Source organism: Cnephaeus nilssonii, assembly GCF_951640355.1.
Source record: "Cnephaeus nilssonii genome assembly, chromosome: 13".
In the NCBI taxonomy this organism is placed as follows: Eukaryota; Metazoa; Chordata; class Mammalia; order Chiroptera; family Vespertilionidae; genus Cnephaeus; species Cnephaeus nilssonii.
Window position 1 is genome coordinate 1,186,738 of NC_137084.1, and position 10,737 is coordinate 1,197,474.

Sequence of the window (10,737 nt, forward strand, 5' to 3'; positions counted from 1 at the left end):
TGAATCCCAGGGTCTCCCCTCCATCAGCTGACCCCGCCACCTCCCTGCAGGCGGCTGTCTCCCAGGTGGGAGGGGCCTGGTGGGGCGCAGTCCCAGCTGCAGGCGGTTGCAGAGGCCTGAGGGTGGGGACGGAGAATCGAGACCCTGAAGGTGGTTCCTGCAGGTCTCAGCACAACCCACTGGGTGGGACGTCAGCCCAGGCCCTGTGACCCTCTGGGGAGGCCTGTCCATCAGGGCGGAGCCAAGGAGCCAGTCTTTTCTGGGCATCAGCGTCGGATGTGACCTCCAGACGTCCTTGGTTAAGCGGGAGCCCTCTCCGTCCCCTGACCTGGTCCTAGTGGTGGACTGAGCCCCAGAGCCCCCTCCTCACTCATAGCCTTCCCCCCTCCTCTCCGCCTGTATTGTCCCCCTCTGGGCCCTCTGCTAGGACTGCCTCTACCTTCCCTGGAAGGCTGAGGCTAACAGCTCCCTCCCCAGGAGCCAGACAAGGCCAGGAGGGGCTCTATGAGAGGCAGAGCTGAGTCTGAGATCCAGGGACAGTGACGGGGCACAGCCGGGGATCTGGGGAAGCCCTGGGTGTACGTGGCAACGGGTGAGAGTGACCAGGGCGTCACCTGGGCGCCATCCTGGCTCCGCTGCGTGCTCTGCGACCTGGCGCCGTGAGGCCTGGGGGAGGTGCATTGTCACCGAGGAGCCCTTCCCGCCCTGGTTCCGGTCTGGTTCCGGGGCCACAGAGCCGCGGGAAAGCGACTTTCCTACATCGATGGTGTTTCTTTTTCTTCGGTTCCCGCAAGTGCAAAGCGTGCCCAGCCCTTGCTTCTGAACTGACACGCTTCCTTTTGGATCCTACGTCGGTCTTCGGTCTTCGGGGCCAAGCATCAGGGATGTGACGCTGCTCCGGAGCCGTGGATCCACACGCAGTTCCTGCCTCCTAGTGGCCACAGCACGGGGCTCGTCTCCAAATCGAGACTCTAACGATTTCCCAGGCGCTGCCAGAGTTCATCCTCGGGGCTGGAGGGGCCTTAAGAAGCCACCTGCTTCATCTCCTCCACTTTGCAGGCGGGATGTAGACTGCAGATGGGGTCACAGGTGGGGCCCAGGGCTCCCCGTCCCCAGTCCCGGCCCATCCCGCCCGCGGGCGCTGCAGGCAGCTTCGTGAGGCCGCGGACTCCACGTGGCTCTGCGGACTTCCTGGGTGCTGGGCGCGGCTGATGCCTGTGCCCGGCAGAGAAGGGTGCCACCCCGGCCTGGACCTGGGGCTGCGGAGGGCGCCTCGGGGACAGCCATGCGGCCAGAGACGGCAAACGCCCAGGGAGGACACAGCGGGACGGGAAGGAAGGAAGAGCGGGTTTGCCAGCCCCGCCCGGGAACCCCCGGGAGCCGGGAGGGCGGCCTGGACCGGTCTCCCGCGCCGCTCTCGGAAGGGCCCACCTCCGCCCAAGTCCTTGGTCTCGGACGTCCGGTCCCCAGAGTGAGTGAGGACCGTGTCTCCGTCCGCGAAGCCCCTGCCGGGTGCTTGGGCTACCGCCGCCCTGGGAACCTCTAAGATCCTGTAGGGCTTTCCCCGCCCAACCCCTCCCGCGCTGGCGGCAAAGCTGGAGCCGCGAAGCACCGGGCTCCCCGGGCCAGCGGCCCCCGCGAGGTCCGGAGTGTCCCACCACGAGGCCTCCAGACCTGCCTCCCACGCCCCGCCCCCCGGCCCTTCGCGGGGCATGCTGGGGCTTGTAGTCCCGGCCTGCGGAGTCCTGCGCGTCCAGCTGCCGCCGCGGGGCGAGCCAGTTAAAGTGTCAAGGCTTCCTTTCCCCGCCTCTTAGTCCCGCAGATTGCCAGTCCACGGAGCCAATAGGGGGCCGGACCGGCGCTTTCTTGTATCCAATCGGCGTAGAGCTTTGCAGCCGCCCAGATAAGTTTGCGAAGATGGGTGGTGGGGTTCGATGGAGATCCTGAGCCCCATTGCACCCAGGATCAGGGGGCCTTAGAGTTCGGGAGTCGAGAGGGCGCTGGACTTGGGCCTGAGTAGCACGTAGGAACCGGTGCCACCGAGAGAGAGTGCGCAGGTGAGTGTGCGCAGGCGGCTGGCGGCGGGGGTCGGGGTGGGGGGTTGTTAAGGTCGCGGAAGGAGGAACGGGGGAGGCCGAAAGGGGTGACGGGTTGTAAGTGTACTGCGACATCTGCTAGCGGAAGGGCTGAGACCTAAATGGCATCAGCGGGGCCGAGCAGGGGGAGCGGGGTGTTTATGTCCCTGGTAAGGGCCAGTCAGGGAACCAGCGGGCCAGGTGCGGGTGCGGCCAGGTGTAGGCGGTCCGCTGGGAACGGGGGGGGGGGCGGGGGGGGCGGGGGGCAAGGCCTGCGGCCGGTGCTTGCGCAGGTGGAACTCTTTGGTCAAGAAGAGGAACGCTGGGCCCTGGCTGGTGTGGCTCAGTGGATAGAGCGTCGGCCTGCGGACTGAAGGGTCCCAGGTTCGATCCCTGGTCAAGGGCACATGCCCGGGTTGTGGGCTCGACCCCCAGTAGGGGGCATGCAGGAGGCAGCCGATCGATGATTCTCATCATTGATGTTTTTCTCTCTCTCCATCTCCCTTCCTCTCCGAAATCAATAAAGAAGTATATTTAATAAATAAAAAAATAAAAAAAGAAGAGAAGAGCTGGTCTCACACGAGCTGTAGGGTCATCGGCAGAAGTGGGAGTTGGGCTTCTTCACCGGGTGGGGATGTCTCATCGGTTTGGCGTTTGCTCCTGGATTATTGATCCAACTATGTACGGACCCCTTAGTTTCACTCACTTCCTCTGTGGCTCTCATTTCCCGGATGTCGGACCTTTTACAGGGATCGTGGGGTAAGGAGGGGCAGTCAGGTCCCCAGGGGGACAGGCACACAGCGGGGAACAGCCTGAGGTTTCCTTAGAAGGAGGGCAACTGTGAACCCTCCCCACCAGGGGGCGCCATTCCATGCAGAACCTGGGCTCTCCCTGGACACGTGCAGTCTACCGCCCGCCACCAGGCGGCGCCTTAGGCTTCCTTTCTGCAGGCAATGGCCAGAGCCACTCCAAATGAGTCTCACTTGGATTTGGACTTAAAACGACGGGCCAGCTCTTCTCTCCTGGACAAAGAGGCCTTTCCATGGCCCCCAGCGTGCTTAACGGCTGCCTCTTCCGATGTCACACCCACAGAGCAGCAGGCGAGAAACTGAGGCCGCCATGGACCACGGAAGCTTGAGACACAGATGCCGCTGAGCCCGGGGACGCGCGAGCGTGGAGGGCACGGGCCTGGAGGGCAGCAGGTGACCACCCTGGTGTGTGGAAGGCCAGGAGGGGACGTGGGGGAGGAGCCTGGGGGAGGGAGGTGACTCAGAAGTGCCTCTTTGAGAGGAATGTCGGGGCTGCAGGGACCCTCCTGTCGGCATCATCAGACCGAGACGCGGTGCTGAGTCTCGTACGGACGCGATCGGTGAATTCCTGTTATTTTCTTGTAAAGACAGAATAGCCTCCCGGTGCTGACACTCAGACACGTTAGAGGCCTCTCTCCAGCTGACAGTCCACATGAGACCCCGTGGGAAAGTGGGACCCGCACCCCAAATCCTGATGTTGCTGAGCGTTCCCCCACCCCTTCCCTGCTGCCCGGGAAGGCATCAGGGCCCCAGAGTGGTGGCTGCAGAGACAGGTTCCACACTGGACCCGGGAACGGGCTCGCTGACCCCCTTCAGCGACACGGAAACCACCTCCCTGACCCCACGGCCTCTCCTCTGTCACTGTCACCCCATCACCACGGCCTCTCCTCTCTGTCACTGTCATCCATCGTCGGAGACCGAGGCTGTCGGACAGAAACAATGTCCAAAGGGGAGCGAGAGGGAGTTACGTTTCCTTAAAAACCCCCATAAACACACTCCATCGGCCACTGCGAGATCAAAGCCCCGACCCCAGTGGGAATCCACGTCACCTGGGCTGAGTCCACAGCACACGGAACCTGGGGTCCATGTCTGCCCATCCTCCTTTGAAATCCCCCCAAATATTAAATACAAAACCACCAAGTGGTCTTACCAACCACAGAGGGATATTGAAGAAAAAGCAGTCAAGTCCCCAGTGCGGGGGTGGGGTGGGGGGGGAGAAAGTGGCCACATCTGGTGAGAAGAGTCTCCACGCCGATAGAGCGCAGGGGGCGGGGGGGGGACTCCGTGGAGCGAGCAGCTTTCTGTGCTGAGGAGGAAGGGGGGATGGGGGTAATGGGGGGGCGGGGGCCTGGAATAACCGCTGGAGCTGGAAGCAGGAAAGGGTGGGGCAAGCGCCTGGCTGCACTGGGCAGCGCCCTCACCCCAGCGCCCCCTGGTGCTCAGGACGCGGCGCTTCACCCACGGAGACGAGGTACAGGTCAGCGGTGACACGGGAGCGACACGCGTCACGGCATGTCACACAGGCGCGGTCATCACGGAGCCGCAGGCCAGCAGCACGGGCTGGGGATGGGGTGGCACCCGCTTTGGAAGAGGCGGGGCCCCTGGCTCAGAGAAGGTCACATCCCGGCCTTCCCGCCTCCGCCGCCTCCGGGGTGTCTCGCTGCCGGCCGGCCGGGAAGCTGGGCGCGCGCCACGCTGACCGGGGAGCCGTGTTAACATGTTTTCCTGCCTTTTCCTGGTCCCGGGAACCCTGAGCTCATGCAGCATGATCTTTTCGGGCGGAAAAAAGAAAAAGGAAAGAAAAACTCATCGATCGCTGAGTCTGGGCTAGCTGTGCCCGGCGCCTGCCCGCTCCTGTGCCGCGGGCTCCTGGGCGGCAGAGGGTGCCCGCCCGCTGCCCCGTCGCCGTCCAGAGGGCGGCCGGGGCTCACTGCGCTGGGGCCCCGGTGCCCGCGGTGCCCGCTCTGCCTGTTTAGTCCTTTATCTGCATCGCAGCCCGTCCTGGGTCCCGTGGCACCGTCACAGCTGACCACACACCGAGGGCCTGAAACTGCGGGAAGGGGGCCCGGCGCAGGGTGGGGGGGGGCTCCGTGGGGTGGGTCTTCCTGTGCCCGGGAGGGTGCCGGTTCGATTCCCGGGCAGGGCACACACCTGGTCGAGGTTTGGTCCCCGGTTGGTGCGTGTGTATGAAGGCAACCCATCCATGTTTCCCTCACGTCGGTCTCGCTCCTCCCCTTCTCTATGCTGCCCTCGGGTGAGGACAAGAAAAAGGGAAGCCACAGGGTGAGGGCTCTCGCAGGCCAGAGGGCTGACGGGAGGGCGTGGGCAGGCTGGCTCCTGCCCGAGGGAGACCCCCTGCGAGTCTCCCCGATTCTGGCGGCTGCCAGCAGTCCTGGGCTTGTGGGCGCATCCCTCCCGTCTCTGCCTTCGTCTGCACGTCACCTCCTCGCTGTCCTCCCCTCCTTTCTCAGAAGGACAGGTTCCTGGACTTGGGCCCATCATAACCCGGTGGAGACGTGTCACTGTAGCCTGAGGTCAGGACACAGGCCCAGCTTGCAGGCTCGACGCCCAGTGGGGGGCGTGCAGGAGGCAGCCGATCCATGATTCTCTCTCATCATTGATGTTTCTCTCTCTCTCCCTCTCCCTTCCTCTCTGAAAGCAACCCTCCTATCTAATAAAGAGGGAATATGCTAAGTGACCATCACTCCGTCACAAAGATGGCTTCACCCACAGCTGAAGCCAAGTTCCCATAAGGAGCTTTAATGAGCAATCAGCAGGGACCTGAGGCTACGCCCTCCCCCGCCCCCGTGGGGCTTGACAGGGGACCTCAGGCCTTGTCCCCCCCGCCCCGGCGCCAGGCCAGGGGACCTGAGGCCATGCCCTCCGCCCAGTGGGGCTTAATGGGGGACCTCAAGGTTCACTTCCCATCCTGGTGCTGGGCTGGGGGACCTCAGGCTGCTCCCCCCGCCCCAGCGCCAGGCTGGGGGACCTCAGGCCGCCCCCCACCAGGTGGGGCTTGACAGGGGACTTTAGGCCACGCCCCCCACCCCAGCACCGGGCCAGAGGACCTGAGGCTGCGCCCCCCTATCTGACAGGGCTTGACGGGGGACCTCAGGCCATGCCCCCCCCCCCCCCGTCCTGGCGCTGGGCCAGGGGACCTGAGGCTACGTCCCCTGCCTGGCAGAGCTTGACAAGGGTGGGACTGGCTGGGTCTGGATCTAGCCCAATGTGGGGGGGGGGGCCGGCCGGGTCTGGGTCTCACGTGATTTTGAGGTGCATGTGGGTGGGCGGGGACTTGACTCTCGGTCCCGTGGTGTGCCCCAGACTCTAACAGGAGGAAGGTTTTCATATTCATTTTACTAATTTTCTCTCATCTCTGACACTTCTATTATAGAGAAAGGGCAAATAGCAATATTAAATTATTTCCTCCAATTAATCCCCTTTTAATGTGCACGAATTTCGTGCACCGGGCCTCAGTAAAACTATATTAAAGGAAGAATCTTGGCCCTCCCACATGGGGGCACCACTGGACCACTGGCCTCGGAGCCGGGAAGAGCTGGGACTCTCGAGCCAGTGCCAGGCTCGGCGCCCACGGCCCGGCCACCCCTGTCCGCCCCCCCCCCGGGCCGTCCTCCCTGGCTCCAGGCTCCCGCATTCTTGGACAGACCTCGCCGCGGGTGGGTCCTTCTCAGGGAGGCTGCGGACAATGCCGCCTGTGTCATTGTTTGTTGGATCAACAAGCGGATTATGAAGAACAGCCTCCTTCTCCGAGTCTGGCCCACACAACCCACCCAACCAGCCCGGCCTGTTCTGCCCCCGGCCCCCGGCCCCCGGCCCCCAGCTGCTTCTGCGGCTCCTCTCGCCAAAAGCTGCCTCGCGACAGGGATGGCGAGTGACGGTGATCGCGGGCCAGGGGCCTCTGGGAAGCGGGCGTGTCCCCTCTGCTGCCGCCTGAGACCACACGTCCCTGTCCCCGTCGGTGGCCAGTTTGGTTCAGCCCCCACCGAGCCCGTCTGCAACCGGGCGAGGGCTCTGCCCGCCGGGACGCACAGCGCCGGGACCCGGCCCCTCTGGACCCGCTGGGGGAGGGGTCTGGACAGGTCACAGGGCGGGGTCACCCAGGGGACACGGGTCAGGCCTTCTCAGCAAAGCAACCCCCTCGGCAAAGACGGGGCCTCCAGGCTCGGTCCCCGCCGCCCCCCCTCCCCCCAGCAGCGAGAGCGCGGGGCGGCTGTGCGCCCCGAGGCCGCTGGGCTGCCGACCTCCCGACCTGGAGCCCGCGAGGCTTATTCTGCCGACAGCGCGGGCTCGGGGCGGGCGCGGGCAGAAGCCAGAGCTGCTCTTCTCCCCTGGGACCACTTTCCAGCAGGTGGGGGCCACGCCCGTCCCCGCTGCGCCTTAGGGATGTGCTGGGTGCTCCCTCCCGGCCTGGGTCCTCCCTCCCTCCTGGCCTGGGTCCTCCCTCCCTCCCGGCCTGGGTCCCCCCTCCCGGCCTGGGTCCCCCCTCCCTCCTGGCCTGGGTCCTCCCTCCCTCCCGGCCTGGGTCCCCCCTCCCGGCCTGGGTCCTCCCTCCCTCCCGGCCTGGGTCCTCCCTCCCGGCCTGGGTCCCCCCCTCCCCGCCCCGGTGCTCCCTCCCGGGCACAGACAGCCCTCGGCAGGGACCCAGGGGCTCAGAGCCGCTGTCACCGCGGGAGGCGCCCTGGCCGCTCACCTGGTGCGGAAGCGCCCGGCGCTGGGAGAAGACAAAGGTGTTGTGTTCGGCTGCCAGGCCTCCTCGTTCCCACCCGCCTTCCTCCCCGAACAAAGGGCCATTGAGGGCGCCGCCCGGCCCGCCCCGCCCATCTCCCCGTGTCTCCCTCGAGGGGCAGGGGACGGGCAGGGGACGAGGCGGCGTGGGCAGCGCCCCGACCCCCGGGGCTCAGGCTCACCTGCAGACGTGAGCTCATCAGCCCTGGCACAGCCTCCCGGGCACCGGGCTCGGCGTGGAGACGGTCAAGCCTCTTGGATTTTCCTGAGTGACTTCTCCTGAGTGTGCTCTGGCTGACGCCCAGGGGTGACAGGCGTGGCCAAACGTGACGTGTGTGTAGTTTCACGTAAAGCTCATCCAAGTCGTATTTCCTGGTGGGGTCGGGCTGAAAGCCAGGCCTCAAGGTCACCCCAAGGTCCTTGCTTCCTGCAGGGGCGCGACTTCCCAGCATCTTCCCAGGAGACCACTCTCCTGCGTCCGTATTTTTTTTTAAGCAAATGGAGAGGATGTTATGTACAACATTGTTATTATTTTCATATTTTTATTGACTTCAGAGCAGAAGGGAGAGGGAGAGAGAGACAGAAACATCGATGATGAGAGAGAATCACCGATCGGCTGCCTCCTGCACGCCCCACAGTGGGGATCCAGCCAGAAACCCCAGCATGTGCCCTGACCGGGATCGAACCGTGACCTCCTGGTTCCTGGGTCGTCGCTCAGCCCCTGAGCCACGCCGGCCGGCTCCTGCCCAGGGGTCACACGGCCGTTTCATTACTGGTCAGGGTCAGTTTCTGCTTCACGCTCCCCCCTCGGCTGCCCCGGGGAGAACCGTGGGGTCGTAGGAAGGAAGGTTCCGGAGAGTGTTCCTCTCCCCCCGCTCCCGGGGCTCCGGATCTTGCCGCGAAGCCCACGGACACGGGAGGGTTCATGGCAGGGCCGGCCGCGGCGTGGCCCGGAGAACGGCACAGCCGCCCAGCCCTGGCCCAGCGGCTTCTCCGTTCGGCGCCAAGTGCACAGCTGCGGGTGCGGTGGGCCCATCTCGGTGCCGAGCTCCTTTTTCTCGTTTCTAGAAACGCGGGGTCAAAGTTTAATCCGGAATCTTAGTGAGAAGCAGATTACTGCGGAGGCAGGAAGAATTAGTCCTGGGCGTAATATTGTAATGTTAGCCCACAAATGAGCGGTCCGTCCCCCTCGCCGCTGGGTGGGGCCGCCGGGTGCTGAGGCAGGAGCGCAGGCAGGTGCGGGGCATTTAGGAGCCGGTGTGGCCCGGCCGGTGGCTCAGGGGCTGGGCGTCGACCTAGGAACCAGGAGGTCACAGTTCATTCCCGGTCAGGGCACAGGCCCGGGTTGGCGGCCCAATCTCCAGTGGGGCGTGCAGGAGGGAGCCGATCCATGATTCTCTCTCGTCACTGATGTTTCTCTCTCTCCCTCTCCCTGCCTCTCTGACATCAATAAAGATACATTTACAAAAAGAGCCGGTGGGGGCCTCCGCGTCTCTGTGCCTTTGACAGCCCCCAGACCCCCACCCCCGGGGCCCTCACTCCTCATGGCATCACCGGGCCGAGCCGGCTGGTGTGGCCCCCCCCCACCCCCCCGCGCCGTCCTCGCTCCCTCCACGCTCTGCTCTGCTGAGGGCTCCTAAAGCAAGTTACCTCAGAAAGAAAGGGAGCCGCGCCTTGGTGGTCGGAGCGCCATCCCGCACACGGGACGGCTGCAGGTTCGATCCCCGGGCAGGGCATCTGCCTGGCTGTGTGTCCGGGGTGGGTGCGTGCAGGAGGCAGTCAATCAATTTCTCTCTCACATCCATGCTTCTCTCTCTCCCTCTCCCTCTCTCCCTCCCTCTCTCCCTCTCCCCCTCCCTCCCTCTCTCTCTCTCCCCCTTCCTCTCCCCCTCTCCCCTTCTCCCACTCTCTCTCAGACCCACGGAGAGCCTGCCCTGGTGAGGAGGAGGAAGGAGAAAGGTGCAGACGGGGCCCGGCCTGCAGTGCTCGGCCTCTGACGGGGTCCAGCTCGGCCCCTGTGGGCAGCCAGGCTGGTGCGGGCCGGGGTCTCCCGGAAGGAAGGCAGGGGGACCCCCGGACAATGTTTCCGTCCCCCGACCGGGCTCACAGCTGCCGGCGGGCCGTCCGGCCCAGCAGGCGGGCCCCTCCCTCAGCCACGTGCCGTGGGCTCCCGTGGGCCCTGCAGGAGGCCTGGCGTGAAGGTGCCCTGACCGAGGGGCCGCCAGTGGGGCCACTGCCCTCAGCCCACCCACCCCCGTGGCCGCCGGCGCCTCCAGGCACTGGGGCTGTTTCCGGGCGGTTTTTGTGGTTTTTAATCCCAAGACTCAGGGACCCAGATCATGTTTATTTATTTATTTATTTTAAATGTATTTTATTGATTTTTTACAGAGAGGAAGGGAGAGGGAGAGAGAGTTAGAAACATCGATCAGCTGCCTCCTGCACACCTCCAACTGGGGATGTGCCCACAACCAAGGTCCATGCCCTTGACCGGAATCGAACCCGGGACCTTTCAGTCTGCAGGTCGACGCTCTATCCACTGAGCCACACCGGTTAGGGCAAGAGATCATGTTTATTTATTTTATTTTTTAAAAAAATATTTTTATTGATTTCAGAGAGGAAGGGAGGAGAGAGAGAAACATCAATGATGAGAGAGAACCATGGATCGGCTGCTTCTTGCACGCCCCACACTGGGGATGAGCCCGCCACCCGGGCAAGTGCCTGACCTCCATCCAACCGTGACCCCCCGGCTCCTAGGTCCATGCTCAGCCCTGAGCCCGCCGGCCGGCGAGAGGTCACATTTGAAGTGAAGCAGCCACGGTGCTGCAGCGAGGCCTTCTGAGGCCAGGCCGGGCTCCGAGCGGACACTCTCAGTGCTGCCCGCCTGCGGCCACCGCCCTGGCCTCCGCACCCGCCCTGGCCTCCGCACCGCCGTGGCCTCCGCACCCCCATGGCCTCCACACCCCCCGTGGCCTCCGCACCCCCATGGCCTCCACACCCCCCGTGGCCTCCGCACCCCCATGGCCTCCACACCCCCCGTGGCCTCCGCACCCCCATGGCCTCCACACCCCCATGGCCTCCGCACCCCCATGGCCTCCGCACCCCCATGG